The sequence below is a fragment of the Dendrobates tinctorius genome, unplaced genomic scaffold (assembly GCF_039654945.1).
Source record: "Dendrobates tinctorius isolate UK_male_01 unplaced genomic scaffold, ASM3965494v1 ptg000017l, whole genome shotgun sequence".
NCBI lineage: Eukaryota > Metazoa > Chordata > Amphibia > Anura > Dendrobatidae > Dendrobates > Dendrobates tinctorius.
Window position 1 is genome coordinate 11,979,721 of NW_027361685.1, and position 27,994 is coordinate 12,007,714.

The 27,994-nt window shown below is 49.5% G+C and overlaps 1 protein-coding gene across 1 annotated transcript in view; it reads right to left on the minus strand.

The window, feature by feature from the left end:
- LOC141082442 (uncharacterized) overlaps positions 1–27,994 on the minus strand; it is a 138,390-nt gene that overhangs the window by 1,693 nt on the left and 108,703 nt on the right. The gene's annotated exons all lie outside the window — the stretch shown is intronic.

The following is a 27,994-nucleotide window of genomic DNA, read 5'->3' on the forward strand; positions in this document are numbered from 1 at the left end:
CTGTGAGGGACAGTTAGAAATAGCGATTCCACCAAACATCTAGTGCTTTACCCAGGCTACATAAACCACCACTGTAGCCTTCTTTGCCCTAGCAGCAGTGTTCACAGCTGTCTGCAAGGGCTGTGTGAGTGCAGCTCACGCTGTGGAGTGGGTCCTGCAGCCACGTCAGGCTGTAGGCCACCCAGTGTGATCACTGCTGCCTCATACATCTTTTATTTTTTGAGCTGCATTTTTTAAATAATTTCAATCTAGTGTGCTTCCATCCGTATCCATATACGTTGGTTGCAAACACTAGTAGTAGACAGCGGAGCCTTTCTGCAGCCTTTCAGTGCTAGTGTCCACTTTGCTGCACTGTTCACGGCTGTCTGAGAGGTCTCTGACTGTGTGTGAGTGCAGCTCACGCTGAGTAGTGTGTCCTGCAGCTACGTCTGGCTGTAGGACGCTCAGCGTGCGTCACTGCCTCACACATATTTTTATTTGAGTGCAGCTCATTTTTTCTTCTATTAGTGTGCATCCATCCGTCTCCATCTACGGTGGTTGGCAAACACTATATAGGAGTACACAGCGGAGCCTTTCTGCAGCCTGTCAGTGCCAGTGCCCACTTAGCTGCACTGTTGACGGCTGTCTGAGAGGTCTCTGACTGTGTGTGAGTGCAGCTCACGCTGAGTAGAGTGTCCTGCAGCTACGTCTGGTTGTAGGACGCTCAACGTGCGTCACTGCCTCACACATATTTGTCTTTGAGTGCAGCTCATTTTTTCTTCTATTAGTGTGCATCCATCCGTATCCATCAACATTGGTTGGTTGCAAACACTATATAGGAGTAGATAGAGGAGCCTTTTTTTCTGGCTTGTGCCCTGCCGGCGCAGCCAGATTAGTATTACCCAATTTTTTGGGAGCCTCATCTTTTGCATTGTAGGTTACCTGCCTGCATTGTAATAGCTCCAAAAAGTTGGTGATACTATCAGTTTCAATTCTTTGTTCTCATACTTTGAGTTTGTTTCAAACAAAGAAACCACATAAAAAGTTCACCAAACACTACATTTTGAACTTGTGTAGGCCACATCAGCTCCTATTAAAGTCTAGTCCACACACACACACTTCATAAAATTAGTGTTTCTTGTACCTGTAACCAGCTGTTCAGGAATAAGCACACTAAGGCCCCCCTTTGTACTTTTTTGCCTATCTTAAGCAGTCTTGCAAGATGAAGAAGGCAGGGAGTAAGGCGCGGGGGCGTGGGCGTGGGCGTGGAGTTTCAGCAGGGAGAGGACGTGGGGATTCTGCAGGGAGAGGACGTGGGGATTCTACAGGTAGAGGACGTGGGGATTCTGGGCCTGCTGCGGGCACCAGTGGATCAGCATCCCCCAGTTTTAGCAGGCAACAGTCCTTTATGCGCAGCTTTGTAGGACCTCAACGTACCCCACTGCTGCGGGAGGAACAAATTGAAGCCGTTGTCGGATGGATGGCAGCTAACGCATCGACTTCAATTACTTCCGCATCCTCTCAGGGTCAGAGCACCGAAGAGCAACCATCTGTCTCTTCACCACCTGCCAAAGTGCCCAGGCAGTCAGAGAGACATGGACAGGAGCCATCACAGTCTCTACTTCTGTTCTCGGAATCTGTTGGCTTGGAAAGAGGGGGCCAGCCAAGCAGCATTCCTGAATGTGAAGAAGAGGGAGTATGCAGTGATGCGCAACTTCTTTGTCCCTCTGAATCTGAAGAGGCGAGTGGGCCAGTGCCTATGGTCAGCACACCTCAGTACACATCAGATGATGACGAGACTCAGTTGCCACTTTCTGGTGCGTACGGTGCTGGCGAGACAACCCCGGAGAAGCAGCTGTTTGAAGAGGGGAGGGAAGATGATGAGGTCCTTGACCCATCATGGCGTGAGCAACAGGAAGGTGGTGGGAGCAGCTCGGAGGAAGAGATTCCCCTACCGGCCAAAACAGGAGGCAGAGGGAGGGGGAAGACTTGGTTGCCTGTACCCTCCACTTCGGCACCCGTTAGGAGCATTCCTCCTTCCAAAGGCAAACCGGGCGCTCACAAGAGTTGCAGTGCGTGGTCCTTTTTTGACACAGTTGCAGATGACATTTGCTTTGTCAAATGCAAGCTGTGTCATCAGAGAGTCAAAAGAGGGAGAAATGTCAGCAACCTCAATACCACAAATATGTGGAAACATGTGCGCACCAAGCACGAGTTGGAGTTGCAGAGACACCCTGAAGACGTAGGCCAACGTACAGCACCACCTACCACCTCTTCAGTTCGTGTTGGGCCCTCTTCCTCCAGCTCACACACTGCTGGTTCGGCTTCCTCACAGGATCGCCAAGGAAGAACCTCTGCCACTGTTGTCCGGAGACCCTGTCAGATCCCACCCATAACAGCACGTTCCCATCCATCACAGCCATCGGTAGCACAGGCATGGGATAAAAGGCGCCCTTACTCGGCAAACCATCCCCGAGCACAGTCTCTGAATGCTGGCATTGCCAAACTTCTGGCAGTTGAAATGCTGTCATTCAGGCTGGTGGACACTGACACCTTCCGGGACTTAATGGCATTGGCAGTCCCCCAATACAACGTGCCCAGCCGCTTTTATTTCAGCAGGCGAGCCGTCCCTGCCCTGCAGAAACATGTTGAGGGCAAAATAAAACATGCGCTACTAAACGCCGTTAGTAGCAAGGTCCACCTGACCACCGATGCGTGGACCAGTAACCATGGACAGGGACGATACCTTTCCCTCACTGCCCACTGGGTCAATGTTGTGGAGCCGGGTACGGATCTGGAGAGTGGCGCTGTACGTGTTCTTCCAACGCCACGGATTGCAGGACTCCAGTCTGTACACATAGACTCCTCCTCCTACTCAAGTTCCTCAGAAACAGCAGAGCAGGAGCCTGTTACGACCGATATGAGCACAGCCGTGGCCAAACGTCAACAGGCTGTACTCAAATTAATTTCTTTGGGGAATCGAAGCCACACAGCGCAGGAGCTCTGGAATGCTATCAAGCTGGAGAGCGATGTGTGGTTTGGGCCAGCGAATCTCCAGCCGGGCTTGGTAGTGTGTGACAATGGCCGAAATCTGGTGGCAGCTCTTGGCCTAGGCAACCTCACACACATCCCATGTCTGGCACATGTTCTTAACTTGGTCGTGCAGAGCTTTCTGAGGGACTATCCGGATCTTGATGCACTGTTGCACAAGGTCCGCATAGAGTGCGCTCACTTGCGACGTTCCAGCACTGCAAGATCGCGCCTCGCTGCTCTGCAGCGACGATTTGGCCTTCCGTAACATCGCATCATATGTGACCTACCCACCCGGTGGAATTCAACGTTACATATGTTGGAGCGGTTGTGTGAGCAGCAGGCAGCAGTCATGGAGTACCAGCTGCATCAGGCGCAAACAAGTCGCACTGTGCGCCGTTCACACTTCAGCACCATTGAGTGGGCCTCTATGAAGGACATCTGCCTCGTTTTGCGTGCCTTCGATGAATCCACGCCGATGGCGAGTGCAGATGATGCACTAGTCAGCATGACTGTCCCCCTTATCTGCCTGCTTCAACAAACACTGCAAGCACTAAGGGATGAGGTTTCAGAAGAGGTGGAGGATGAGGAGTCCCAAATGCCATCTGCTTCTGGACAGTCTGCGCTACGTGTTTCCTCACAAAGGCCTAGGCAGGGGACACTTTGTGAGGAGGATGAGGAGGAGTCGATGGAGGAGGAAGACATCTCTCCAGAGGAGGGAGGTACACAAACCTCTACTCAGTATGTACAGCGAGGGTGGGGTGATGCAGAGCAGGTCGAGGTCACGCCTCAAACAGGGGACAGCGGTTGTTTGGCAGTTGGGAGTCTGCAGCACATGGTTGATTTCATGCTGCAGTGCCTGAGAAACGACCGCCGCATCGCCCACATTCTCGTCTCGGCTGATTATTGGGTGTACACCCTCCTAGATCCTCGCTACCGGGACAGCGTACAAAGGCTCATACCAACGTTGAACCGGGAGCGTAAAATGCGGGAGTACGAAGAGTCACTGGTGCAGTCCATAATGTTTTCCATTCCACCCGACAGCATTGTTGCTAGTGCTTTACAAAGCAGCTCTGTGCGTCGAGGCAGTGGAGGAAACTCTGCACAAAGAGGGAGCAGAGGCAGTGCCGCAGCACAAGGCAAGACCACTATGGCCCAAATGTGGCAAAGTTTTGTGTGTCCACCACAATTGTCTACACCATCAGCGACGCCTCGAGTCAGCAGGAGGCAACGCTTCCGTCAGATGGTGTCAGACTACATGTCTTGCCCTGTCGCTGTACTCCCAGATGGCTCTTCCCCCTTCAAGTTTTGGGTCTCTAAGCTGGATACATGGCCAGAGCTTAGCCAGTATGCATTGGAGGTGCTGGCTTGCCCTGCTGCCAGTGTATTATCGGAACGTGTCTTTAGTGCCGCAGGTGGTGTACTAACAGACCGTCGCACGCGACTATCTTCCGATAATGTTGACCGGCTGACTTTTCTGAAAATGAACAAGGCCTGGATCTCCAAAGACTTTGCCATTCCTCTTACAGACTAAATTAGTGGTTGGCAACTGTATCCAGGTCTGCTGGTGTGTTCATTTTTCTACCACCTGAACTATAATCCCTGTGCTTCAACACAGCCAGTTGTCGCTCAGATGTGTCGTCTGCACAGAGAAACACACTAGCTCCTGTGTTACTGGGGTTCAGTAATGCCAGCTGATCCCCTGCTGTGTGGACGGCAGAGTCACCAGCTCCATCAACATTCAAACCACTACTGATTTTTAACCGTGCCCAACTTAGGTCTCTGGCTCCACTGTCTCTACTATTTCCCCTGACCTCCAACCCTGCCATCTACATCTCTGAAGTGGCGTCAGCACAATCTACACTTGTTCCTGTGTTCCTGTGGCTCAGTCCCATCAGTTTATCCCCTGATGTGTGTCCGGCAAGGTCTCCTGCTCTGTCCACATTCCCATAACCAGTAGTGGGAATGAGGACAGAGCTGGCGAACTTGCCGGACAAACATCAGGGGATCAACTGATGGGACTGAGCACCAGTAACACAGGAACAAGTGTAGATTGTGCTGACGCCACTTCAGAGATGTAGCTGGCGGGGTTGGAGGCCAGGGTAAATAGTAGAGACAGTGGAGCCAGAGGCCTAAGTGGAGCATGGTTAGAATCAGTAGTAGTCCACAACCTCCATAAAAACCGATGCCCATTGGCCTCTGCATGCGGCATGCGTAATCCTGGGCTCCAACAGCGTCAGTTGGTGTTCAGAAGTGTCGTCTCCACAGAGCCAAACACATTTGTTCAAGTGTTAGTGGGGTTCAGCACTGTCAGCTGTTCCCCTGCTGTGGAGATGGCAAGTCTCCTGCTGCCTTCACCTGCCAAAATCCAGTAGGCCCCAGCCTGCTCCTCGCCTAATCCTGGGCTCCAACAGCGTCAGTTGGTGTTCAGAAGTGTCGTCTCCACAGAGCCAAACACATTCGTTCAAGTGTTAGTGGGGTTCAGCACTGTCAGCTGTTCCCCTGCTGTGGAGATGGCAAGTCTCCTGCTGCCTTCACCTGCCAAAATCAAGTAGGCCCCAGCCTGCTCCTCGCCTAATCCTGGGCTCCAACAACGTCAGTTGGTGTTCAGAAGTGTCGTCTCCACAGAGCCAAACACATTCGTTCAAGTGTTAGTGGGGTTCAGCACTGTCAGCTGTTCCCCTGCTGTGGAGATGGCAAGTCTCCTGCTGCATTCACCTGCCAAAATCAAGTAGGCCCCAGCCTGCTCCTCGCCTAATCCTGGGCTCCAACAACGTCAGTTGGTGTTCAGAAGTGTCGTCTCCACAGAGCCAAACACATTCGTTCAAGTGTTAGTGGGGTTCAGCACTGTCAGCTGTTCCCCTGCTGTGGAGATGGCAAGTCTCCTGCTGCATTCACCTGCCAAAATCAAGTAGGCCCCAGCCTGCTCCTCGCCTAATCCTGGGCTCCAACAACGTCAGTTGGTGTTCAGAAGTGTCGTCTCCACAGAGCCAAACACATTCGTTCAAGTGTTAGTGGGGTTCAGCACTGTCAGCTGTTCCCCTGCTGTGGAGATGGCAAGTCTCCTGCTGCATTCACCTGCCAAAATCCAGTAGGCCCCAGCCTGCTCCTCGCCTAATCCTGGGCTCCAACAACGTCAGTTGGTGTTCAGAAGTGTCGTCTCCACAGAGCCAAACACATTCGTTCAAGTGTTAGTGGGGTTCAGCACTGTCAGCTGTTCCCCTGCTGTGGAGATGGCAAGTCTCCTGCTGCATTCACCTGCCAAAATCAAGTAGGCCCCAGCCTGCTCCTCGCCTAATCCTGGGCTCCAACAACGTCAGTTGGTGTTCAGAAGTGTCGTCTCCACAGAGCCAAACACATTCGTTCAAGTGTTAGTGGGGTTCAGCACTGTCAGCTGTTCCCCTGCTGTGGAGATGGCAAGTCTCCTGCTGCATTCACCTGCCAAAATCAAGTAGGCCCCAGCCTGCTCCTCGCCTAATCCTGGGCTCCAACAACGTCAGTTGGTGTTCAGAAGTGTCGTCTCCACAGAGCCAAACACATTCGTTCAAGTGTTAGTGGGGTTCAGCACTGTCAGCTGTTCCCCTGCTGTGGAGATGGCAAGTCTCCTGCTGCATTCACCTGCCAAAATCCAGTAGGCCCCAGCCTGCTCCTCGCCTAATCCTGGGCTCCAACAACGTCAGTTGGTGTTCAGAAGTGTCGTCTCCACAGAGCCAAACACATTCGTTCAAGTGTTAGTGGGGTTCAGCACTGTCAGCTGTTCCCCTGCTGTGGAGATGGCAAGTCTCCTGCTGCATTCACCTGCCAAAATCAAGTAGGCCCCAGCCTGCTCCTCACCTAATCCTGGGCTCCAACAACGTCAGTTGGTGTTCAGAAGTGTCGTCTCCACAGAGCCAAACACATTCGTTCAAGTGTTAGTGGGGTTCAGCACTGTCAGCTGTTCCCCTGCTGTGGAGATGGCAAGTCTCCTGCTGCATTCACCTGCCAAAATCAAGTAGGCCCCAGCCTGCTCCTCGCCTAATCCTGGGCTCCAACAACGTCAGTTGGTGTTCAGAAGTGTCGTCTCCACAGAGCCAAACACATTCGTTCAAGTGTTAGTGGGGTTCAGCACTGTCAGCTGTTCCCCTGCTGTGGAGATGGCAAGTCTCCTGCTGCATTCACCTGCCAAAATCAAGTAGGCCCCAGCCTGCTCCTCGCCTAATCCTGGGCTCCAACAACGTCAGTTGGTGTTCAGAAGTGTCGTCTCCACAGAGCCAAACACATTCGTTCAAGTGTTAGTGGGGTTCAGCACTGTCAGCTGTTCCCCTGCTGTGGAGATGGCAAGTCTCCTGCTGCATTCACCTGCCAAAATCCAGTAGGCCCCAGCCTGCTCCTCGCCTAATCCTGGGCTCCAACAACGTCAGTTGGTGTTCAGAAGTGTCGTCTCCACAGAGCCAAACACATTCGTTCAAGTGTTAGTGGGGTTCAGCACTTCCAGCTGTTCCCCTGCTGTGGAGATGGCAGTCTCTCCTGCTGTCTCCGCATTACAAAGACAGTAGGCCTCTGCCTACACCCTCCTATTTCCTGGGCTTCAACACAGCCAGTTGTAGCTCGGAAGTGCCGTCCACACGGAAAGAGACACTTGCTCCCGTGTCTCAGTGGGGTTCAGTAACGTCAGCTGATCCCCTGCTGTGTGGATGGCAGTCTCTCCTGCTGTCACCTTATTCAAAATACAGTAGGCCTCTGCCTACACCCTCCTATTTCCTGGGCTTCAACACAGCCAGTTGTAGTTCGGAAGTGCCGTCCACACGGAAAGAGACACTTGCTCCCGTGTCTCAGTGGGGTTCAGTAACGTCAGCTGATCCCCTGCTGTGTGGATGGCAGTCTCTCCTGCTGTCACCTCTTTCAAAATACAGTAGGCCTCTGCCTACACCCTCCTATTTCCTGGGCTTCAACACAGCCAGTTGTAGTTCGGAAGTGCCGTCCACACGGAAAGAGACACTTGCTCCCGTGTCTCAGTGGGGTTCAGTAACGTCAGCTGATCCCCTGCTGTGTGGATGGCAGTCTCTCCTGCTGTCACCTCATTCAAAATACAGTAGGCCTCTGCCTACACCATCCTATTTCCTGGGCTTCAACACAGCCAGTTGTAGTTCGGAAGTGCCGTCCACACGGAAAGAGACACTTGCTCCCGTGTCTCAGTGGGGTTCAGTAACGTCAGCTGATCCCCTGCTTTGTGGATGGCAGTCTCTCCTGCTGTCACCTCATTCAAAATACAGTAGGCCTCTGCCTACACCCTCCTATTTCCTGGGCTTCAACACAGCCAGTTGTAGTTCGGAAGTGCCGTCCACACGGAAAGAGACACTTGCTCCCGTGTCTCAGTGGGGTTCAGTAACGTCAGCTGATCCCCTGCTGTGTGGATGGCAGTCTCTCCTGCTGTCACCTTATTCAAAATACAGTAGGCCTCTACCTACACCCTCCTATTTCCGGGGCTTCAACACAGCCAGTTGTAGTTCGGAAGTGCCGTCCACACGGAAAGAGACACTTGCTCCCGTGTCTCAGTGGGGTTCAGTAACGTCAGCTGATCCCCTGCTGTGTGGATGGCAGTCTCTCCTGCTGTCACCTCATTCAAAATACAGTAGGCCTCTGCCTACACCATCCTATTTCCTGGTCTTCAACACAGCGAGTTGTAGTTCGGAAGTGCCGTCCACACGGAAAGAGACACTTGCTCCCGTGTCTCAGTGGGGTTCAGTAACGTCAGCTGATCCCCTGCTTTGTGGATGGCAGTCTCTCCTGCTGTCACCTCATTCAAAATACAGTAGGCCTCTGCCTACACCCTCCTATTTCCTGGGCTTCAACACAGCCAGTTGTAGTTCGGAAGTGCCGTCCACACGGAAAGAGACACTTGCTCCCGTGTCTCAGTGGGGTTCAGTAACGTCAGCTGATCCCCTGCTGTGTGGATGGCAGTCTCTCCTGCTGTCACCTTATTCAAAATACAGTAGGCCTCTACCTACACCCTCCTATTTCCTGGGCTTCAACACAGCCAGTTGTAGTTCGGAAGTGCCGTCCACACGGAAAGAGACACTTGCTCCCGTGTCTCAGTGGGGTTCAGTAACGTCAGCTGATCCCCTGCTTTGTGGATGGCAGTCTCTCCTGCTGTCACCTCTTTCAAAATACAGTAGGCCTCTGCCTACACCCTCCTATTTCCTGGGCTTCAACACAGCCAGTTGTAGTTCGGAAGTGCCGTCCACACGGAAAGAGACACTTGCTCCCGTGTCTCAGTGGGGTTCAGTAACGTCAGCTGATCCCCTGCTGTGTGGATGGCAGTCTCTCCTGCTGTCACCTCTTTCAAAATACAGTAGGCCTCTGCCTACACCCTCCTATTTCCTGGGCTTCAACACAGCCAGTTGTAGTTCGGAAGTGCCGTCCACACGGAAAGAGACACTTGCTCCCGTGTCTCAGTGGGGTTCAGTAACGTCAGCTGATCCCCTGCTGTGTGGATGGCAGTCTCTCCTGCTGTCACCTTATTCAAAATACAGTAGGCCTCTGCCTACACCCTCCTATTTCCTGGGCTTCAACACAGCCAGTTGTAGTTCGGAAGTGCCGTCCACACGGAAAGAGACACTTGCTCCCGTGTCTCAGTGGGGTTCAGTAACGTCAGCTGATCCCCTGCTGTGTGGATGGCAGTCTCTCCTGCTGTCACCTCTTTCAAAATACAGTAGGCCTCTACCTACACCCTCCTATTTCCTGGGCTTCAACACAGCCAGTTGTAGTTCGGAAGTGCCGTCGACACGGAAAGAGACACTTGCTCCCGTGTCTCAGTGGGGTTCAGTAACGTCAGCTGATCCCCTGCTTTGTGGATGGCAGTCTCTCCTGCTGTCACCTCTTTCAAAATACAGTAGGCCTCTGCCTACACCCTCCTATTTCCTGGGCTTCAACACAGCCAGTTGTAGTTCGGAAGTGCCGTCCACACGGAAAGAGACACTTGCTCCCGTGTCTCAGTGGGGTTCAGTAACGTCAGCTGATCCCCTGCTGTGTGGATGGCAGTCTCTCCTGCTGTCACCTCTTTCAAAATACAGTAGGCCTCTGCCTACACCCTCCTATTTCCTGGGCTTCAACACAGCCAGTTGTAGTTCGGAAGTGCCGTCCACACGGAAAGAGACACTTGCTCCCGTGTCTCAGTGGGGTTCAGTAACGTCAGCTGATCCCCTGCTTTGTGGATGGCAGTCTCTCCTGCTGTCACCTCTTTCAAAATACAGTAGGCCTCTGCCTACACCCTCCTATTTCCTGGGCTTCAACACAGCCAGTTGTAGTTCGGAAGTGCCGTCCACACGGAAAGAGACACTTGCTCCCGTGTCTCAGTGGGGTTCAGTAACGTCAGCTGATCCCCTGCTGTGTGGATGGCAGTCTCTCCTGCTGTCACCTCTTTCAAAATACAGTAGGCCTCTGCCTACACCCTCCTATTTCCTGGGCTTCAACACAGCCAGTTGTAGTTCGGAAGTGCCGTCCACACGGAAAGAGACACTTGCTCCCGTGTCTCAGTGGGGTTCAGTAACGTCAGCTGATCCCCTGCTGTGTGGATGGCAGTCTCTCCTGCTGTCACCTTATTCAAAATACAGTAGGCCTCTACCTACACCCTCCTATTTCCTGGGCTTCAACACAGCCAGTTGTAGTTCGGAAGTGCCGTCCACACGGAAAGAGACACTTGCTCCCGTGTCTCAGTGGGGTTCAGTAACGTCAGCTGATCCCCTGCTTTGTGGATGGCAGTCTCTCCTGCTGTCACCTCTTTCAAAATACAGTAGGCCTCTGCCTACACCCTCCTATTTCCTGGGCTTCAACACAGCCAGTTGTAGTTCGGAAGTGCCGTCCACACGGAAAGAGACACTTGCTCCCGTGTCTCAGTGGGGTTCAGTAACGTCAGCTGATCCCCTGCTGTGTGGATGGCAGTCTCTCCTGCTGTCACCTCTTTCAAAATACAGTAGGCCTCTGCCTACACCCTCCTATTTCCTGGGCTTCAACACAGCCAGTTGTAGTTCGGAAGTGCCGTCCACACGGAAAGAGACACTTGCTCCCGTGTCTCAGTGGGGTTCAGTAACGTCAGCTGATCCCCTGCTGTGTGGATGGCAGTCTCTCCTGCTGTCACCTTATTCAAAATACAGTAGGCCTCTGCCTACACCCTCCTATTTCCTGGGCTTCAACACAGCCAGTTGTAGTTCGGAAGTGCCGTCCACACGGAAAGAGACACTTGCTCCCGTGTCTCAGTGGGGTTCAGTAACGTCAGCTGATCCCCTGCTGTGTGGATGGCAGTCTCTCCTGCTGTCACCTCTTTCAAAATACAGTAGGCCTCTGCCTACACCCTCCTATTTCCTGGGCTTCAACACAGCCAGTTGTAGTTCGGAAGTGCCGTCCACACGGAAAGAGACACTTGCTCCCGTGTCTCAGTGGGGTTCAGTAACGTCAGCTGATCCCCTGCTTTGTGGATGGCAGTCTCTCCTGCTGTCACCTCTTTCAAAATACAGTAGGCCTCTGCCTACACCCTCCTATTTCCTGGGCTTCAACACAGCCAGTTGTAGTTCGGAAGTGCCGTCCACACGGAAAGAGACACTTGCTCCCGTGTCTCAGTGGGGTTCAGTAACGTCAGCTGATCCCCTGCTGTGTGGATGGCAGTCTCTCCTGCTGTCACCTCTTTCAAAATACAGTAGGCCTCTGCCTACACCCTCCTATTTCCTGGGCTTCAACACAGCCAGTTGTAGTTCGGAAGTGCCGTCCACACGGAAAGAGACACTTGCTCCCGTGTCTCAGTGGGGTTCAGTAACGTCAGCTGATCCCCTGCTGTGTGGATGGCAGTCTCTCCTGCTGTCACCTTATTCAAAATACAGTAGGCCTCTGCCTACACCCTCCTATTTCCTGGGCTTCAACACAGCCAGTTGTAGTTCGGAAGTGCCGTCCACACGGAAAGAGACACTTGCTCCCGTGTCTCAGTGGGGTTCAGTAACGTCAGCTGATCCCCTGCTGTGTGGATGGCAGTCTCTCCTGCTGTCACCTTATTCAAAATACAGTAGGCCTCTGCCTACACCCTCCTATTTCCTGGGCTTCAACACAGCCAGTTGTAGTTCGGAAGTGCCGTCCACACGGAAAGAGACACTTGCTCCCGTGTCTCAGTGGGGTTCAGTAACGTCAGCTGATCCCCTGCTGTGTGGATGGCAGTCTCTCCTGCTGTCACCTCTTTCAAAATACAGTAGGCCTCTGCCTACACCCTCCTATTTCCTGGGCTTCAACACAGCCAGTTGTAGTTCGGAAGTGCCGTCCACACGGAAAGAGACACTTGCTCCCGTGTCTCAGTGGGGTTCAGTAACGTCAGCTGATCCCCTGCTGTGTGGATGGCAGTCTCTCCTGCTGTCACCTCATTCAAAATACAGTAGGCCTCTGCCTACACCATCCTATTTCCTGGGCTTCAACACAGCCAGTTGTAGTTCGGAAGTGCCGTCCACACGGAAAGAGACACTTGCTCCCGTGTCTCAGTGGGGTTCAGTAACGTCAGCTGATCCCCTGCTGTGTAGATGGCAAAGTCTCCTGCTGCCTACACAGTCATACCACTACTGATTTTTAACCGTGCTCCAATTAGGCCTGTGGCTCCACTGTCTCTCGTATTTCCCCTGTCCTCCAACCCCGCCAGTTACAGCTCCGAAGTGGCGTCTGCACAATCCACACTTGTTCCTGTGTTACAGGTGTTCAGTCCGGTCAGTTAATCCCCTGATGTGTGTCCGGCAATGTCGCCTGCTCTGTCCACATTCCCATTATGGGAATGTGGACAGAGCAGGCGACATTGCCGGACACACATCAGGGGATTAACTGACCGGACTGAACACCTGTAACACAGGAACAAGTGTGGATTGTGCAGACGCCACTTCGGAGCTGTAACTGGCGGGGTTGGAGGACAGGGGAAATACGAAAATCAGTGAAGCCACAGGCCTAAGTGGAGCTTGGTTCAAATTAGTAGTCTACAACCGATCTTAAAATTTCTTCAATGCAGCCTCAGCCTGCTCCGTGCTTGTCCCTGGGCTTCAACACAGCCAGTTGTTGCTCGGAAGTGCCGTCTTCACAGAGTAAAACACTAGCTCCTGTGTTTGTGGGGTTCAGTAACGTCAGCTGTTCCCCTGCTGTTTTGATGGCAATCTGTCCTGCTGCCTCCCAATTGACAGCACATCAGGCCTCAGCCTGCTAAGTGCTTGTCCTGGGCTCCAACATCGCCAGTTGCTGCTCATAACTGACTTTGGCACGGGTACTCCCTCCTGCCCAGCTTGGTTCCAGCCCTGCCTGCTGTTTCCGGGAAGTGTCAATGTCAGTTTGCCACCCCAAGTTGCCATGTCGTGTTGCGGTTGGGTTAGCCGAGGCTAGGGTGCCAGCAGTTTAGGTGCTTCCTATGTGGACTGCGGGTTCTGGTAAGAAAGGCTTGTTCCATAGTGCCAGTAGGACAAGCACCCCCTGTAGGACTGTGTGATTCGGTAACTGCGGCCAGCTTGCGGCATGCCAACTTTGCTTTTCAGGGGTAACTTCTGATACCCCTCCGTGTTCCAGCACCGTCAGCTGGTTCTCGTCAGAGCCTTTGGCCTAGGTGCCTCCATCTCGGTATCCGAGTTCCGGCAACGTCTGCTGGTCCTTGGTAGTGCTTTGTAGCACAGGTACCTCCTGCTTAGTAACCGTGTTCCAGCACCGTCAGCTGGTCCTCGGTTGTGCCATTGGCTCTTATTCCTTCTGCTGCCCCTCCGGGTGCCAGCACTGTCAGCTGGTCCTCGCTATTTCCATTTGCTCTTGCAGCTTATGCTACCCCTCCGGGTTCCTGCACCGTCAGCTGGTTCTCGGCAGAGCCTTTGGCCTAGGTGCCTCCATCTCGGTATCCGAGTTCCGGCAACGTCTGCTGGTCCTTGGTAGTGCTTTGTAGCACAGGTACCTCCTGCTTAGTAACCGGGTTCCAGCACCGTCAGCTGGTCCTTGGTTGTGCCATTGGCTCTTATTCCTTCTGCTGCCCCTCCGGGTGCCAGCACTGTCAGCTGGTCCTCGCTATTTCCATTTGCTCTTGCAGCTTATGCTACCCCTCCGGGTTCCAGCACCGTCAGCTGGTTCTCGTCAGAGCCTTTGGCCTAGGTGCCTCCATCTCGGTATCCGAGTTCCGGCAACGTCTGCTGGTCCTTGGTAGTGCTTTGTAGCACAGGTACCTCCTGCTTAGTAACCGGGTTCCAGCACCGTCAGCTGGTCCTCGGTAGTGCCATTGGCTCTTGTTCCTTCTGCTGCCCCTCCCGGTGCCAGTACCGTCAGCTGGTTCAAGAGGACAAAGAACAGGAAGACAACCACCAAGATGCAGAACAACAAGAGAGAGAAGACCAAGAAGCATAAAAAAAACAAAGCAGAAGAACATTAAGCATAAGACTAATACTCTGAGCAAATGATATTATCTTATTTATAAGCAGAAGAAGACTAAGCAGTGTATGGGGGTGAGTCCGTTCCTCCTCGTGGTGCCCCTGGAAAAGGCCTGCTGCTGCAGGCCAAACTGAACGCGGACAAATCCTGTTGTAAATCTTTTGTGACAGGCAGAACGGAAGGTGTAAACTTCTAACTTTTCCAGATAACAACTACAGGAATGCCTGACACAAACAAGAATATGATGAAGAAGAATAGGAAGAAGATGAAGAAGTTGAATATGTAGAATAATAATTGTTGAATAAGAAGAATATGAAGAATGTAAGAAAAGGAAGAAGAAGAAGAAGAATGTAAAAAAAGGAAGTAGAAGAATTTAAAAAAGGAAGAAGAAGAATGTAAAAAAAGGAATAAGAAGAAGAATGTAAAAAAAGGAAGAAGAAGAATGTAAAAAAAGGAAGTAGAAGAATGTAAAAAAAGGAGGAAGAAGAAGAAGAAGAATGTAAAAAAAGGAATAAGAAGAAGAAGAAGGTAAAAAAAAGGAAGAAGAATAAGAAAGAAGAAGAAAGAAGAAGAAGACATACATGTCTGGCAAAATATAAATGAGGCTAACATAGTCAATATCTTTGTAACTCCTAACATCTTTAAAAAAAAAGTTTAATTCCTGCTATTCCATTTGATTGGGCTAAACCTCTATGGCTTTAATGTCTCCTCCACCTCCCACAATACATTCTACATTATTCTTAGTTGTTTTTCTTCATGTAGAATTAACCTACAAGGAAAGAAAGGTTTTTTTTTAATTCCGATATTTTGGCCCCATTGACTTGCATTGGTTCCCGGTATCGGAATCGGCGATACCGATACTTTTTTTTAAGATCGGCCGATCCATTCCGATCCGATATTTTCAAGTATCGGCTGGTATCGCTCAACTCTAGTTGACACTGTTGTACCCTCGGACTGCAGGGCAGCTTGAACTTGTTTGGATGTTAGTCGAGGCTCTTTATCCAACATCCGCACAATCTTGTGATGAAATCTCTTGTCAATTTTTCTTTTCCGTCCACATCTAGGGAGGTTAGCCACAGTGCCATGGGCTTTAAACTTCTTGATGACACTGCTCATGGTAGACACAGGAACATTCAGGTCTTTGGAGATGGACTTGTAGCTTTGAGATTGCTCATGCTTCCTCACAATTTGGTTTCTCAAGTCCTCAGACAGTTCTTTGGTCTTCTTTCTTTTCTCCATGCTCAATGTGGTACACACAAGGACACAGGACAGAGGTTGAGTCAACTTTAATCCATGTCAACTGGCTGCAAGTGTGATTTAGTTATTGCCAACACCTGTTAGGTGCCACAGGTAAGTTACAGGTGCTGTTAATTACACAAATTAGAGAAGCATCACATGATTTTTCGAACAGTGCCAATACTTTTGTCCACCCTCTTTTTTATGCTTGGTGTGGAATTATATCCAATTTGGCTTTAGGACAATTCTTTTTGTGTTTTTTCATTTAAGACAAATTAAATGAAGATAATAATACCAAAGAATTTGCATTTGCAATCATTTTCAGGAAGAAACTGAGTATTATCTGACAGAATTGCAGGGGTGTCAATACTTTTGGCCATAACTGTATAGACATTTTTCAAGGCACCGCTTTTCTAGATCGTGTGCCATATCTCGTCTATGGATATTTTCCACTCAAGAATTTGAGTATTGCAGCACCTCTATACGATCGACACCCTACAATGTGGGAAGAAGGTAATTTAACACCTCTTGCTTATATTGTTAATATTACTTGATCATATTATAGAGACAAGACGCTTAGAGCATATCTGCAACCAGCGCAAAATTATAATTATTTCCCAGCCTTGAGTTTTATATTTTTGAACATTTCTACTTAAACTGTCCATAAAAATGGCAAGCTATGTAAAAATCTTTAATTATTTACCAAGACAATGACAGTTCACAGTCTAATAGAAAACCTTGTTGGATGAACCAGTAGTGTGTGGTGTTCAACTGTTTGTTCATTCTGCCTCCCAAATATCAAATATAAAGAAACCAATCAATGTTATGTAGGCGAAAATAATACCAATTCTCATCTCACAAAAAACATGTCCCCACTCAGGTCCATCATCTGTCAATGGAGAAACAGAGGGAGAAGAAGATTCATCCGATAAGATCTCAGGATTCTAGGAAGCCAACAGCATCATTACCCTCTGCTTTCTCTTACAGGCCCAGCATAATACCTTTCTTCAAGTGATTTTCTATATTCTCAGCACATTCCACGTACGCTGTCATTTGGCTTTATAGTTACAGATCTGGGCAGGTAACGGTCAGCATCTTCTAATACCAAGTGGAACCTCCACGTTGTAAGTTCAATAGAAAAGGGCTTTCAATGCCCAAAGTAAGCTAGTAACATAGTTTTGAAGGCTGAAGGAAGACCTTATGTCCATCTAGTTCAGCCTATTTTTAGTGCAGCTGTTCTGCATTGTTGATCCTGGGGAAGGCAAAAACCCCACAGAGTAGAAGCCAATTTTCTCCATAGGGAAAAAAATTCCTTCCCCTAAGCTGGGTCAACCATCTACCTATAATATTCTGTTATTCGTAACCTTCTATACTGTTACTCACAAGAAAAGCATCCATTCCTTTCTTACATTCATTCAGTGAGTTGGCCATCACCACTTCCTCAGGAAGAGAATTCCAGAGCCTCACTGCTCTAACCGTGAAGAACCCTCTTCTGTGCTGGTGCAGAAATTGTCTTTCCTCCAAACGAACAGAATGCCCCCTTGCTCTTGTCACAGTCCTTGGTACAAACAGTTCATTGGAGAGATCTCTGTATTGCCCTCTGATATACTTGTACATATGTATTAGGTCTCGCCTAAGTCTTCTCTTTTCTAGAGTAAATATGTGGCGCCCCTGAGGGTTCAGTCGCCACAGAGGTACTGCACCTCCTCCTGAGGTGTGGTACCCCACCATCCAGGTAAGGTGGAGACACCTGACCACACTCCAACACCTGCATCCCACACAACATAGTAGTGTAGCAAAGCACCTTTGGTGGCTCCCTGCTTGGAACACGAAGAGTGCTGGGAGGTGGGTGGAGTTTAGTCTGCACCAAAGAGCGGGGAAGATAGGATTCAGGAGCAGTTGGTGAGAGGAGATCCCCTGAGTGGCATGGATTGAAGGAAGTGCTGCAGCAGACCTCAGTGACCTGGGTCTGCTGGCACAGGAAAGAGATATTCAGAAAGCCTAATTCTCCATAAGAAAGATTGTTTTGTATGGAGCGTAAGGAGAAGAGAACTAAGGACTAGGGTTAGAGCAGAGCCCTTCCTCAAGTTCTAAGCGCAAGGCCGGGGTAAGGTCCCCGAGGTTGTATGAATACTAATGGTCCTGCAGCAGACACCGGAGGAATAGAAGTTGTCACCACTTTATTCCCACACAAGACTTGGGGGCACAACAGCAACTTGAGTGAGCTGGGACTTAGTAGCAAGGAGTCCCCGAAGCAGGCTACAGCTGTCTGCCGTACAAGTTGAGTTCAAAGAACATCTAAAAGGAGGAACTCCAGTGTAACTCAGTACTGTGAGTACTTCAAATAGGTGCTAGAAGGGAGACGTTCAGGAAAGGCATATGTTGGCGGAGTGTTGGAACGGAGTGCTTCATCTTGCCTGGAAGTTGGCTGAGCTCCTGACCTGGAGGAAACGGCACGGATGCGGGCACCTGTACGCACAACAGACTGTGAGTAAAGCTTTGGAACTACATGCCCTGGTGTCCTCCGCTTATTCCTGCGCCAACACACTCAACACTGCTACATCTCTGTGCTTAACACTGCACCATCTACGTCTCTTCCCTATCTCTTCATCTACTGTGCCCTGGGACTACAGCCCTACCTGTGGAGGGCCACAACATCATTGCTGCACCACACCATCTGTCCCAGAGGATCTGTCTGCAGCGTCGGCTTAACATCTCCATTGCTGAGCACCACAGGTGGCGTCACGAATCATCCACTCATAAACTTTAAACATTATCTGAACGCACTTGCAATCTTCCTTTTACAATGGACGCCCAGGGCCATGGACCGGGTCACAGCTGCCGTGACAACTCCCATTGAGATCAACGGGCCCGGTACCGAGTACCCTACGGCCCTGCCCTGCCAACAACAGGGGGCGATCCAAACAGACCTAATTTTGATAACCTTTCTGGGTATTGTAATGAACCAACTCCATTTATCATTTTAGTAGCCCGCCTTTGAACCCTTTCAAGTTCAGTAATGTCTTTCTTGAGCACCGGCATCCAAAATTGCACACAATACTCCAAGTGTGGTCTGACGAGTGATTTGTACAGAGGGAGAATTACGTTTTCATCTCGTGTCCCCAGACCTCTTCTTTTTTTTTTTTAATCAGATAGTTTTTATTAAAAGTTTTAGAAATGACAGGCATGTACAACTTACAACATGTTGTCAAACATTCCCTTCCCCCATAACACCCCCCTCCCTTTGTCCGATGGCATATATACTGGTGCATAGCGAATAAACCCAATTCCATCATACAACAATATCATAGGAGAGATGACGATTAGCAACCGACAGGAGACCACCTTCAGGGCCCACCCATTAATCTAGGAGATTTGAGGCAGCCAGGCCGGGAACCTTCAACCATCCCTCTCAAATTTTCCCAAAAATATGCGGCACACCCCTCCTGAGGTACACAAATTTTTCCCTATATAATATTTGGTTCAACCTATTAATGTATTCTTTTCTTGAGGGGATTTTGGCAGAAATCCAGTGATAAGCTATCAGCTTTCGGGCCACAAATAGCATTCTGGCCACAGCAATTTTAAGGTATTGATCCCCTCCCACCTCATCAACATAGCCCAAAACACAAACCGTGGGGTCCCTGGGAATATCCTGTCCCGTGACCAAGTGTATAAGGCTAAGGACCACGATCCAGAATATTTGCAGGCAAGAGCATGTCCACATCGTATGTAAAATGTCCGCATTATCCATCGTGCACCTGGGGCACCTCGAATCCAACCATAACCCTCTACTGAACAACCATTCGGGAGACCTGTATGTCCTATAGAGGATATATAACTGAGACAGGCGGCCAGGCTCATTAAGAGATAATCTGGGAATCATCTGTAGAATCGAGTCCCACTGTTCCGCTGATATCGTACCCAGCTGTTGTTCCCACTTTGTCAGTGCACCAATAGGATGCCTTGACAGGACCTGTCCAAGTAAGCCACCATACACCATCGAAATCAGTCCCCTGGTGGACCCCTGCATACCAAGCCTATGGACAATGACGTCACAGTGTACGGTTAGGTCAACTTTTTTGCTCTGCACCATATACGCGTGACGCAGCTGCAAATATTGATAAAACATAGAGCGTTGGAGGGGAAATTCCCGTCCCAATTGCTCAAAAGTTTTAAAGACCACTCCCTCCACCAGCTGCGACACCCACCATATGCCAATCCGCCTCCAGTGAGCAAAGCCTCTGAGCGTTTTCATGCATGGCAAATGCTGATTGTCCCATATGGGGGAGTACTTTGTAAGACCGCGTATTCCTCTCAGCTGCCTCAGCTTATCCCATACCCTAACCATTAGAAGCACCGTAGGGAACCTGAGTGCAAGGGATCGAAATCTACCCGACTCCAGACTCGACACCAGTGATCCCCGCCCCACTAGAAATTGAAGGATCTTCTGACCTCCCACCAGATCCACCAACTCGCCCTCCATTCCTCCCGCTACATGCTGGCATTGGGAAGACAGAAAATAAAGCCATGGGTTGGGCAACGCAAGTCCCCCTCTTCTTTAGGTTTTTGCAAGTGTTCAAGTTTAATTCTCGCGCCTTGTTTCAGCCAGATGAGCTCTCTAAAAATCATATTAATTTTATGAAACCTGTTCTGGGGAAGCCAGACAGGGGAGTTATGAAGGACATATAATAGTTGCGGCATAACTACCATCTTCAACAGATTCACTCTTCCCACAACAGAGAGGTGTAACTTTGCCCAGGCCTTAACCTTCTGTTTGATCCTGTCCAACAGCGGAACAAGATTTAGGCTCTCATAGTCTGTCAGCTTATTGGATATTCTTATGCCCAAATATTGGAGGGACGTTGCAACCGGCACACCTACCACACTGCAGGAGCATGAGTCCAGTGGGAGGAGCGCAGACTTCTCCCAGTTAATAACCAGACCCGAGACCTCCCCAAACGCCCCAAGAAGTGTCATCGTGTTTTGTAATGATCTGTCCGCGTCCGCTAAAAATAACAACAGGTCATCCGCATATAATGCTACCTTCTCCTCATGTTCCCATACCGGAATCCCTCTATGCCAGCATCCGATCTTATCCTCGAGGCCAATGGCTCCACCGCGAAAGCAAACAGCAGCGGGGATAAAGGGCATCCCTGCCTTGTTCCTCTATGAAGTGAAAAAGGGTCAGACAACTGACCATTAGCCCTCAGCCGTGCACTCGGCTCCGAGTACAAGAGCTTGACCCAGCCAATAAAGCCCGGGCCAAAGCCCATACAGTGAAGCGTCGCCCATAAATAGTCCCACTCCACACTATCAAATGCCTTAGCGGCGTCTAGGGACAGAACCACCCTCTTCCCGGCATTATCAGCCCTCACCTGCATATTCAGGTATAATCTCCTAATATTCATAGCCGTCGATTTGTTGGGCATAAACCCCGTCTGATCGGGGTGTATCAACACAGCTACTACTTTTGAGAGTCGAATGGCCAGGACCTTCCCTAAAAGTTTAATGTCTAGCGTCAAGAGGGAGATGGGCCTATACGACGCGGGCAGAGTTGGATCCTTATCCTTCTTCAACAGCACGGCAATGACAGCTTCTCGCATAGACGGTGGGAGAACACCCCGTTCCAAACTATCATTAAACACTGTCAATAGAGCAGGGAGCAACACCGTTCTATACCGTTTGTACACCTCAGCTGGCAACCCATCTACCCCAGGTGCCTTACCATTGGACATGGTTCCCAGAGCCTCCTCCAACTCGTCCAGACTTAGAGGTCTATCTAGAAAGTGTCTGTCCTCAGGAGTCAGCCTTGGGAGATTGGCAGCCTCCAAAAAGGCAACAACATCCTCTGTCGGGGCTCTAGCATGTGAGGAATATAAGTCAGCATAAAAAGTCTCCAGAATTTTTAAAATCCCCGGTGCGTCAGTGAGTAGTCGCCCATTCACATCCTGAAGACCCGCTATAGTCGCAGACCCTCTCTGTGCCGATGTCACGACAGAAAGCAAATGCCCCACACTTTCCCCACTCTCAAAATATTGAGTAGACTGAAACAGCCGTTTTTGCGCCGCCGCCTCTAATGTCTGTTTGGTCACCTTTGACTGCGCCTCCCCCAACCGCTTCTGAGTGGCAGGTGTGCTCTGTGTTGCAAGGGCCCTTTCCGCATCTTCCAGTTCCTTGAATACAAGTTGTGATTTTGCCCTGGAGGCGGTCTTTATTTTAGAAATCTCTCGTATGTACATTCCCCTTAAGTACGCCTTTAAGGCCTCCCAGACGATCCCACTAGAAGTCGAGCCTCTATTAAAACTAAGATATTCCTGCAACTCAGGGATAAAGCCGTTATTCTTATCGATTAGCTGTAGCCAAAACGGGTTGAGGCGCCAGAGAGGTCTATCACTCCTCCTGTTCCCGCCCCCCCAAGCATGACTGAAACAGGCGAATGATCAGATACCGTTCGCGCCAGATATTTAACCTCTAAAGTTTTTCCCAGCATAAGATCATCACCCAGGGCCAGATCGATGCGAGACAGGGAGGAGTGAGTAGAGGAGAAGCACAAGAATTGACGGACACCAGGGTTACGGCATCTCCACAAGTCGGTCAAAGCTATCTCCCGCACAAGCACCCCAAATGGCGTAAGATTACCTCCCAGCCTCAAAGGTTCATGGCTACCCCTGTCCCAGTGTGAATCCAGAATATTATTAAAATCTCCCACCACCATATGCGGAACCCCCGGAAAATCTCTCAGAATGGCAAGAACTTCATAGATAACTCTACTGCTATATGGCGGAGGTATATATATATAGATATCAACACCAGTGAGGTAGAAAAGATTGTACAAGATAGAAGAACAAATTGCCCCTCTGTGTCCACCACCACCCGGTGACACTTAAATTGAGTCCTGGAGTGAATCAATATACTAACCCCCCTAGAGTATTGGGAATGAGTAGAGTGAAAGCCCGCCTGTACCCATCTCTTATCCAGGATTCCCAGCGTCTCCTGTGTGAGATGCGTCTCCTGCAAACAAACAACCACCGGCTTCTGGTCCGTTATGAAGGAGAATATGGCCTGTCGTTTTACCGGCGACTTTAACCCCCTGATATTCCAACTAAGTATCTTAAAGTCAGCCATTATCGTACCATAGCATATTGCCTACCATCTCCCCCCCGGCCGTACCATAGCCAATATTGAAATGTACAAGTATGCCAAAGGACATTTTGAACCTAATCCCTCCCCCCTCCCCCCAAAGAACACCCTCCAACAATTCCTTGGGCTGAACCAAGGGTGCAACAAGTAAGGGTGCTGTCGAACCCTTCCACCCCATTCAGCAGGCGCTTCAGTTCCTTTTCACTACCCGCATTTGACAGGATATAACCCCACAGCACTTTGCATTTTTCCTTATCCGTATTCAGACCAAGGCCCCATAAGGACCACAAATTCTTAAAAAACAGCATATAACAGAGTAATATAAGAATAAACAAAAATATAACTTCTTAGGCAGTCCATTGCCTCAGGACCGCAGACTTCAACCGCAAGGCTCCATAATAACTGAGCGAGCCAAGATACCATCAGCCACATTCCTGCTCCTTCCCCTCCTTCCTCAACTGTCACTCGTTAAGGTCCAACCAGTCCACGGCTTCCCTGGGGTCCAGAAAAAAGTGGGTTTTATTCCAGGCCTCAACACGCAGTTTAGCCGGGAAAAACATGGAGTACTTGACGCCACAGGCTCTCAGACGCTTCTTGATGTCTGTGAACTTCGCTCTCATCTTCTGAACTTCCGGCGAAAAGTCCGGGTAAAAGGAGACTCTGGATCCTTCTATTGTAAGGTCAGGGTGTTCTCTTGAGTATCTAAGGATAACGTCTCTATCTCTATAATGGAGGATTTTAGCCAGCACAGGTCTTGGTGGATGACCGGGGGGGGCCCGAGTCGGGACTCTGTGTGCTCTTTCCACTGCATATAGGTGTGTTAGATTGTCCTCACCTACTTATTCCTTAAGCCATGTTTCAATGAAGGCAGTAGGATTCTTTCCCTCACAGCGCTCTGGCATGCCCACAATACGAACATTATTCCTTCTGGATCTATTTTCAAGGTTGTCAGTTTTAGCCCAGACAGCTGCCATGTCCTTCTTGAGCTCTGTACAATGCTGTCCTGAGTCAGAGGCCGAATTCTCCACAGCACCCATACGTTTTTCCAGCTGGCTTGTTCTGTCTCTAACACTGTGCAGTTCATGTCGCACAGTCTGCATGGACTCCTGCAGAAAGCCCAGTTGTGTCAGGACATGTGAGATCACAGTCCCACAGTGCACCACTGCCAGAATTACATCTTTGTTGGTGGGCTCGTCTGGAACTTGTAGTTGCAAGGCTGTGAGGTGCTGTTTATTTCTTTCCACCAGATCACTCCAGCTAGGCTCAGCTCCCTTCCCCCCCTGCACTCTGGCATGGGTAGCCTCCTCCTCCTCCCCCATTCCCGGGCTCATGTCCTCTGCCACAGTCTCCTGGTCCATATCAGAATCCTGGAGAGACTCCTGCTCTGCCTCGGCCGTGCGGGCAAAGTGCTGCAGCCTGGCCGCCACTGCCCTGTTCCTAGCTGCGCTGTCTTCTGCGGCCTCCTCTAAGGCACGCGCTGCGGCAGCGGCGCCATCTTGGCTCCCCGCTCCGGCCTCTCCTGCCACCCTTCTCTGACCTCTTTTCCCCATATCCTGGGGTGAAGCAGCGATCTCCGGTGCCCCGCGGTGTCTACCGTCTCCGGTGCAGCCTCCAGGGGTTAAACTAGCCGTGCTGTGGGGACAGAACGGCTGAATTAAGCAGGTATATGCGGGAGCTCAGCGGGCACACGTCTTCCTCACATGCCGCTCAGGCCACGCCCCCCCCAGACCTCTTCTAATGCATCCCATGACCCTATTTTTTCCATGTCTGATTTCCCCAGCAGTTTCCCATTTAGTAAGTAATTGTAGCATCTGTTTCTCCTTCCCATGTGCATAACCTTACACTTATCTGTGTTAAACCTCATTTGCCATTTTTCAGCCCGATTCTCCAATTTACTCAAATCTGTCTGTAGTTGCAAACTGTCCTCCTTTGTGTTAACTACCTTACATAGTTTTGCATCATCTGCAAATACTGATATTTTACTGTGTAAGCCATCCACTAGATCATTAATAAATATATTAAATAGTAGGGGGCCCAATACAGACCCCTATGGTACCCCACTAGTAACCCTGGCCCAATCTGAGTGTGCCCCATTAATAACCACTCTTTGTTTTCTATCACTAAGCCAGCAACCTACCCATCTACACACATTTTCCCCTAGCCCAAGATTTCTCATCTTACTTACCAATCTTTTATGTGGGACAGTGTCAAATGCTTTAGAGAAGTCAAGATAAATGACATCCAATGATTCTGCTTGGTCCATTTGAGAGCTTACATCCTCATAGAAGCTGATCAGGTTAGTCTGACAGGAGCGATCCTTCATAAATCCATGCTGATATGGAGTTAAACATTTATTAACATTGAGATATTCCATAATGGTATCCCTTAGAAACCCTTCAAAAATTTTACCCACAACAGATGTTAAGCTTACCGGCCTATAGTTTTCAGGTTCCCTTTTACACCCCTTTTTGAATATTGGTACCACATTTGCTTGCCGCCAATCAAAAGGAACAGACCCTGTTTCTATAGAGTCTTTAAATATAAGGAATAGAGGCCTGTCTATCACATTACTTAGCTCCCTTAATCCCCGAGGGTGAATGCCATCAGGGCCTGGTGATTTGACAATTTTAATCTTACTAAGGCGGTTCTGCACTTCTTCCTGGGTTAGGCAGGTAATACTTAATGGGGAGTTTACATTATCACTCTGCATTTCCTCTGGCAAATCCTTTCCTGTGTGAACACTGTTGAGAAAAAAGTATTTAAAACATTTGCTTTTCCCATACCGCTCTCTATGATTTCACCCTCATTGTTCTTTAAAGGGCCGACACCATCAATTTTAATCATTTTACTGTCTATATAATTAAAGAATAGTTTGGGGTTTGTTTTACTTTCCTTAGCAATGAGTCTCTCAGTTTCCACTTTTGCTAAATGTATTTGTTTTTTACACATTTTATTTTTTTCTCTATAACTTTTTAATGCTTCTTCATGGCCTTCTTGTTTTAGCTTCCTAAATGCCTTGTTCTTGTTATTTATTGCCCTTTTTACATCCTTATTTAGCCACATTGGTGTTCTCCTGTTCCTAGCCCTTTTATTTCTGTACGGTATGGCTAGCTCGCAGTGGGTGTGTAAAACTGATTTAAATATTTCCCATTTATTTTCTGTGCTCCTATTTTTGAGGACATTGTCCCAATCAATTTGGCGAAGGTCCTATCTAAGCTCATCAAACTTTGCTTTCCTGAAATCCAGCGTTTTTGTAACCCCCTTCCAGGGCACCTTACTGAAGGACAAGTGGAATTGTATTAATTTGTGCTCACTGTTCCCTAGGTGCCCATTGTGATGTACAATGTCTACAAGATATGATGTTTTCGGTTGGAACTTTCCAGAAAAATCCGGCATTCTATGACATTGAAAACTGCCAGCCTGGCAGTGGGGCTGCAGCCCCCTCTCTTCCCCTTCTGAGTTACATGGTACACTGTAGTAGTTTCCCTTCCCCCCAAGTGCTATAAACCAGGACACTTCCTGTCACACCATTTGGCTTCTCTCAGCCTCAACTGAAAGAAAAAAAAAAAGTTCGGGAAAAGGGTCTTTGTCTGAAATCAAGGTTAGAAGTAAACCTTTAAGAGCCTGCCCTGCGAAAACCGTACAAAGTAGAGATATGAAAATCATCTTTTGGTAATCTGAGCGGTCCCAGCTCCGCTACAGTGTCACTTCCGCAGTTCTAACATGTCCAGACCCTGAGATATGATTTGCTCCCAAATGGACGGTCATATCGCATAGATGTTTGATGTTTTCTTGATGGGCTCATTATGCTGGGAAACATGATACCACTGATGAGTCCATACCAGCTTCTCCCATAAAGTTATAGCTAATCTAAGTTTTGTAGCCAAATTATAACTTGGATGAGAGAGGTGGGATTAACCCAGAATGCACCTCTCCGTGATGTCACATCGCAGAGTCTATAAGGCATTCCCTTGGCAAAACCAGCAGAGGAGGGCTCCAATCCTCGTGCTGACAAGAACTCCAGATGAGTGGAGATGTGTGGCTCCGCCTTCTTTCTCCGCCGCATGGTTTTGCCTAAAGAGCCATGAACAACCGTGAGTGTACTTTCTATGTTCATCCATCTTTTATTTTATATTTGTAACTGTACATAATTAATGTCTCAACTTTATAGCAACTTATCTGTAATCACTGTCCTCTTTCGGAAAATAAATGATTTGATATTTAGTCTGCCTCCATGCTCTAAGAATCGAACTATACGCCTTTGATAGATAATCGCTACTAATTCAAGGGGTTTGCCACGGACCCTCTTAATTTAACACTGTGAATTAAGTAACTGTGTCTGGTGGCAGCACGTTGTGTATGGCTATTGCGGCTTGCTGGCAGTACAGAAGGGTCTTATATTGCTGAATGAGGGGCTGCTGCCACAGCATTGATAATTCCCTTACTGCAGAAGCCTAATTGCCGGTTCACAACAGGCAGCCCGTCCGGCAACCAATTATCCTAGGTGCAGTTCCCTGACTGACCTGAGGGTAAGGGGGGCGCCGGAGAGCTGCGAGTTCCGAAGTGGAACTGAGGAAGTGGGATGTACACCCAAAATACTCCCCTGCGGCAAATTGTAGAGAGAGATTAGCTTGCTGGATATTTTTGGTCACATGGTGCCAGTGGTGGGATAACTAAGATAAGCCCCCACTGTGCCTGTGATAGCCGTGTGCCGGCAGTGTGTCTCGTCCCTCCGTCCGCTGATACACCCGTGTCAGTGGTGGGACTGTGACATAGTGGTGACACAGGGTCCGCTGTCCGTCGCGTTTTGGTGGCAGCGGGACCCCCGTCAGTCGCCGTATCGGACGAGCAGCGGTGGGCTGTTTGTCACATATTGGTGGCAGCGGTGGGATAACTACCGCTGTTCATCACATATTGGTGGCAGAGCGGTGGGATAATCCTAGAGCATTAGTGATTTGGTTTGAGCAATCATTCCTCTCACTAAAAACCTACACGGTTCCTGCGGGAATCCTGCATCATAGGTTTTGGAGAACAGACTCAGTGGTTACTAGTCCTGAGACATTAGTGTGTACTTGCAAGTATCCCCTCCCGTTTCTTTGTTTTTCTTTTCTATCTTTTATTTGGCAACCATGGCGCAGATGAGAGTGGAGTGGTATCAGCAGCAGAAAAAGGACACCCTTACTGGGTTATGCACGTACTGAGGCATAGACGCCGC